This window comes from Pteropus vampyrus, unplaced genomic scaffold, assembly GCF_000151845.1.
Source record: "Pteropus vampyrus isolate Shadow unplaced genomic scaffold, Pvam_2.0 Scaffold213, whole genome shotgun sequence".
Lineage (NCBI taxonomy): Eukaryota > Metazoa > Chordata > Mammalia > Chiroptera > Pteropodidae > Pteropus > Pteropus vampyrus.
Genome location: NW_011888994.1, coordinates 496,025 through 502,243, shown reverse-complemented (window position 1 = coordinate 502,243; position 6,219 = coordinate 496,025). Strand labels below are relative to the sequence as shown.

The following is a 6,219-nucleotide window of genomic DNA, read 5'->3' as shown; positions in this document are numbered from 1 at the left end:
CTTCTCTTCCCAGGTACTTTCTTTAACTGCAATTACTATGCTCTCCTAGTACCAGCTCTGATCTAGGATCCTACCTCTTGTTCTATGCACAGCATCTCCACTTCTTTCTGCATCCACCAGACAGGGACCAAACAAGTTGCCCGATTTGTCCCTTCAGAGTTACGTAAAAATTTACAGCATGCAAAATAAAGAGCCATGTTGTTCAGATACAGTGTTTTATTTCCTATAATGCATTCCAAAATGCTAATTGCTAATAATAAATCTATGAACACTGACTCAAACCAAGTTTGTCAGAAAGAAAATAGGTTCTAGTCTCAAATCTGCCACTAATTATATGTGTGACCATCAGCAAATGACAACCTCGAATAATAATTTTATTTTCTGTAAAATTGGGATGAGAATAGTAACTTATAGAGTGGCATTTATTTATTGGGCTCTTCCTGGGTCTCTGGACAATGGGGACCTCTAGATGAACAAGGTGAAATGCCTGCCTTCAGGAAAATCACCAAAAGAAAAGTTGCCATTCTTCCACTAAACTAAGTCAGTATTCAAGAACATTAGAATATTATATCCTGATGGTTTGAAAGCTACTTGTAGGGCTAAGAAAAATCTATTTTGTATTTTAAACAGAGAAAATTGAGAATTATTTGAAAAATCTTGCGCTATTTTCCAATTATAACTAAATAAAGCAGAATAAATGTAGCAAACTTTGAAACTCTGTAATATTGGAATTTGGGGCTGAATGTTCTTTGTAGGTTGTACTTAAAATAAAAATATTGATTAGTAGACAAGATTAAACAATCCCTAAACAGCATTGTCACTCAGTCAGACAAAGGAAGAAGAGCTAATAACGTTCTTGAAGCTCTAAATGTAGAGCCAGAGTTTCTACGGCACAGTGTTTTCCTTGCTTGAGGGAGGTAGACGGGGTCAAATATGTGGTGACAGAAAGAAAAATAACTATGGGAGGTGAACGCACGGTGTAAATATATATATGTCTTCCTGTTAAAGTGTACTAGTGTTTTCCTTGCATTTGCTGAGTGCCTAACAGTGTGCCAACTGTTGTAGGAAATAAAGAAAAGGGCTACCTACGGCTTTGCCCTGACTGAGAGAATCTTGGTAGGAAGTGAAGACATACACAGGAAATGATGTAGTTCAACATGGCGGCCCCAGAAAACCTAGGAAGTAATGAATGATCTTGCTATCAGGAAGGGACTTTGGCAAAGGTTGTAGCCAGAGAAATTAGCAATGGCCTATAGGAGGAGCTGGGCTCTAGGGTGGTAGGTTATGGATGTTTGTGCCAAGAGAAGGGCCAGTAGCAGAGGGATACTTTGAGGAAGGGAAAGGCTAATATATGGTGGCTGGCCGTATGAGGCCTACGCAACCTGGTATCTGGCTGCCTCTGATCTCTTCCCCACCACTCTCCTGTTGCTCAACACACTCCAGCCCCATTGACCTTTATACTATTTCTTGACCACTACAGACTTTGTCTCAGGGCTTTGCACCTGTTTCTATCTTTTCCTGGATTATTCATCCCAGTAGCCACATGGCTCACTCCCTCCTCCCTTCCTTCAGGTCCTCCTTTGAATGTCAGAAAAGCTTTTCCCTGACCATTTCCACCTCCAACTCAGCTCTCTCTATTCCTTTTTCCTGCTGTAGTTTTCCCCATAGCATTTATCACCATTTGACATGCTCTATATTTTATCTATTTCCTTTCATTGCCTATCTCCGCCTCCCAAAATGTGTGCCCTGCAAAAGAAGGGATTTGTGTCTGCTTTGCCCACTGCCAGTATCTTGCTTCTAGAACACTGTAGGGAATATAGTAGTTTTCCCATTAGTATCTGCGCAATAGATGAATGTTGCTCTCTATGGTTTTGAAAATAACCATCAGCCTTCTCCCCAAATGTTTTCAACTCAGCGTACCAATGGATTTTTTTTTCCCATGGCAACAAAGTTCTGATTATCATAAAGCCAACTGGAAAATATCATTTGCTTTACCAACATTTGCTCTATTACATCTATTCCATAAGCCAAGAAATAGACTTAGTTGCAAAATTTCTGCAGAAAAATCACTAAGACTGTCACCAGCCATCTAGAAGCCTCTTATTCATAAAGATTCCCTAAAGAATGTGTTTTGCCATTGTATAAATGGCCTGCATTCCTAGGCAATTTGGTAAATAATGCACTTTTTTGAACAAGGTAGAAACTACTAGCCTATTGAAGAAAATCCAACAAATTTGCATTATCATGGTCAACTGTCTAGCTTTCACTAAGTTCCTTGCAGACTAGGTCCTACATTTCTACAATGAATGCTTTTTCTCAAGGAAGTGAATTTTTCTCAGGGCTTTCCCAGCAAGCACAGATAGGGCTCTAGGGAGTTCTTATATCAGGATAAGCATCTGCTCTAAAAGGTCAAAGAGTCAGAGGTGCAGGCACAGAGGAGGTGACAGACCAGCTAGGGAGACGTCCGCTGACTGCCCGGCACATGCGGCCAGGATCAGACTGTGTTGGGGTAAAAACCACTAATTAGTCTCTCCACTTGAAAACAAAGATTCCCTGGGTCCTTGGCTTAAGCAACATCCAGCAAATTAAAAAGAAAGAAAGAAAAAAAAAAAGATGCATTATATTAAAGAGCATAGAGTTTGTTTTATAACACTAGAATCAAAAGAACCATGAAGTCCCTTTTCCCCTCCCTGGGGCCTGTTCCACCCCTTCCTTGACCATCCAAAATCAGCTGAGACTCAGAAGATTAGAAGAGCTTCAATCTCTCCCCATGGGGTGAAGCAGTTCTAGCACAAAGGCCTATTTCCTCCCCAGGAATTAATTCTCTCCTAGCTCTATTATAAATCTCCATTCCAAGAAGTAGTTTCAAAGGCAGTGTAAACCTTTCTAAGGGATTTATGTAAACCAGCTAGTGACCTGAAGTTTCTCAACAAAAACTCCCATCCCCAGGAGGTAGCAGGGCTCCACTGGGCTCACAGAACTTTCCAATCTCATCTGCTCAGCAACAAGAAAAGCAAGGAACCTTAAAGGGGCTTTATTAGCCAGTAAGAGCTGTTGGCCTCTTGTTGCTCTTTCTGGGTCCTGCCAAGAATGACATCATCTCGCTGGATTATTAGCAGGCCCTATCAGCAAACACTATCCCATCAGTCACATCAAAGCTGCCCCACATATGTTCATGCTGGTCAGGAAGCCAGTTTCCATCAGCTTCATGCCCTGCTTAAAAAATTCCTGAGATGGTCTCCTGAACGCAAAAAGTCATTGCTAGTATTATTTTTTAGACGTAGAGGGAAGATTCAGCAGGACACCATGATAACAGAGCATATGATTATAGAGATCTGAATATACCTCTAGTCAAGCTTTTCCTCCTAGAATTAAAACAAAACAAAACAAAACAAAAACCAGAATTTATAGTAATCACCAGAATTAACACAACCAACCTATAAGATGAGAGTCACAAAGCTTGTAAAGAGATGGATATTTCTTGTCTTCTCTTGGTTAAGTACACCAGCCTATGGAAGAAATGCCCCAGAGCAAGGGGGTTAGTGTGTGTGATTTTATGGGGTAGAAAATAACAGAAATGGTACACTGCTGGGAGACATTCTCTATCCAGTCCTGACACCCTGTGAATTAATCGAGGCTGATAAGTGTTCGTGCCTAGATGGGCATTTCAGTGAATATTAGCACAGTGAAGGAGGTTAGAAATCCTTCATCCCAACACCTTATTCTGGAATTCAATTTAACTAGAAAAGTGGAGTCTGAGGCCTAGAAAAGTTAAAATCCCTCTAGACAGCTACCTAGCTAACTAATAGTGGAGCTGAGCCTTGGACCAAAGGCCCAATCTAGCATGAGGAATTTACTACCAAGGTAGATAGTTCAACTGGTAAGGAAAAGAGGAGTGTAATTAGTTGTTTTAATAATACGATCACCAGGCTAAAAAGTACAGACCAGTGTTCCTGCCTCTAAGACATAGCAGAGCTCCTTCTGAATCTCATGAGAGCATCTCCCATCTCTCCAAGTGCAGAACCATGCGCAATGCTATAGTGTGGGGCTTTCCTGCAGGGGACATGTGTCCAGTTAAAGCTCTTCCAATCAGGACCTCGTCATCACTCTGGTATGCTTTTTCCTCCTTCCTCCCCACTAAGAGAATCTGCCTCCCTTTTCCAGCCAAGCTCATTTTAGAGAACATCAAGGGAGAAAACGTCTTCTATCCCTGCAGTCAGTCCATCTGTCAGTTCGTCTGCCAATCCGTTGCTGAGGGCCTGCTATGTGCTGGGGGCTCTGGGAACCCTGCGTGTTTGAGCAAGGACAAAAAGAAATAGCCTTAAAACTGGCATAAACTACATGAATTTTCTAAACAGTGAACAAAAATGCATCTTACAGCATCACTAACCATACCTATTGAAAAATAAAGTGGTTTTTGTAGGGTTGTGGTTTTCAAAACATTAATGAACTAAATTAATTTGAAACAGAATTAAACCTATATATCTTCTGAAACTTTTGAATTAGATAGAATACTGTGTTAGACTAGAAACTTCAAGATGTAGACATCAAGACGTGATTAAACATGCAAGGATTTATTAGGTGAAACGCCTGGGCAAGAAAATATGAAGAGAGCCGGAGTAAGCAGGAGTACTTGCCATCAGGCTGTCATATGGGTCTGACCCTGAAGACAGAAGAGGGGACAGGGCAGAGCAGGGCAGGGAGGGTGGGTGGAAGCATCCTACACTGCTCTGCAGTGTAAGAAAGGTTGAGCAAGGCTCTCAGGGAGCCCACAAGCCAAACATCAGCTGTCGCAGGAGTCCCACTACTCCTGGAAACAGAGTGTATTAACATCACCATCTATATTCAAGCATTGGCCAGAAGCTGCCTGTGGGAAGTGTGGCCTCAATGCGAATATGGGGATGGATTTGAGTTCAGCAGCTGGGGCCTGTGGTCAGTTAACCTCCCCACGGTGACCATGAGGCACATTCTTCTGGCTGCCACAGACATCAAATATCAAGGCCGTGTAGAAGAGTAGTGGACAGAATCTGCCCTGGAATCAGACTACCTGTTTTTGAGTTCTGGCTCTGATCCTACTAGCAATGTGACCTTGGGCAAGTTACTTAACCTTGCCATGATTCAATTTCCTTAGTTCTAAAATTTGGGTAATAGTGGTACAGACTTCATAATATTGTAGGGATTAAGTAATTAATCAGTTTAAAGTACTTGGAGCTATGCTAAATTCAGAGCATAAATGCTCCATAAATGTTAGCTTTTATTATCAAACTCCATTTTTGTTGTGGTCTGTTATGGGTTGAATTGTGCTCTCCTCTAAAAAAGATATATTGTAGCCTTAACCTCCAGTACCTCTAAATATGACCCTATTGGAGACAGAGTCTTTATAGAGGTAATTATAATGAGATTTATTTATTTATTTATTTTAAAGATAGGTTCTAATCCAATATGGCTGGTATCCTTCTAAAAAGAGGAAATTTGGACACAGAAACAGACACCTACAGAGGAAAGACAATGTGAAGATATTCAAGCCAAGGAAGAGGCCTGGAGCAGTTCCTTCCCTCACGACTCTCAGGAGGAAGCAACCTGGCTGGTACCTAGGTTTTGGACTTCTGGCCTCCAGAACTGAGACAGTACATGTTTAAGCCGCCCAAGCTGTGGCACTTTGTTACGATAGCCCTAGCAAACTAACACGTGATCCACTCTTAAATTCTGAAACTGGTCCTTTCTGAAAAAGTTCTGAGTGAGAGCACTTGCCAGAAGTGGGTGCACTGGCCCATGGCCCAAAGGGACTGCATGCGGCAGCTCTTCTAGCATTTTAGCTGGGGGCTGTTTCCAGTGTCAGACCCAGTCAGGCGGCACCTCCTTCTTCATCACTGCATATGGCCCCAAGTGCGGGTCTCCACTGCCCAGGGACAACGCCACGCCTCGCTGTTATTTTAGACCACGTACAGTGACGGGCTTAGAAACTGGCATTTGCCCATAATTGCTATGACCTGGCACCAGCGCTGCTAGAGAAGGAAATGCTGAGCTTTCTCGGGAGTGGATGCTCCATAGAATGAGCAGATTAAAAAATTCAAGATGAGGCTTGCTATGATTTCATGTGGGTTCACCTGAAAACATGTGGTCAGACAAAATGGGTTCATTAAGGTGATTTGGGGAGACTTTTAAAACTCAATCGGAATCTAATTTCTCCATCCGAAATACAACAAGATTTTATTTTAT

At 42.0% G+C, this 6,219-nt stretch overlaps 1 long non-coding RNA gene across 1 annotated transcript in view; it reads right to left on the bottom strand.

Annotated features, from left to right (window-relative positions):
• LOC111747154 overlaps positions 1–6,219 on the bottom strand; it is a 211,022-nt gene that overhangs the window by 28,196 nt on the left and 176,607 nt on the right. The gene's annotated exons all lie outside the window — the stretch shown is intronic.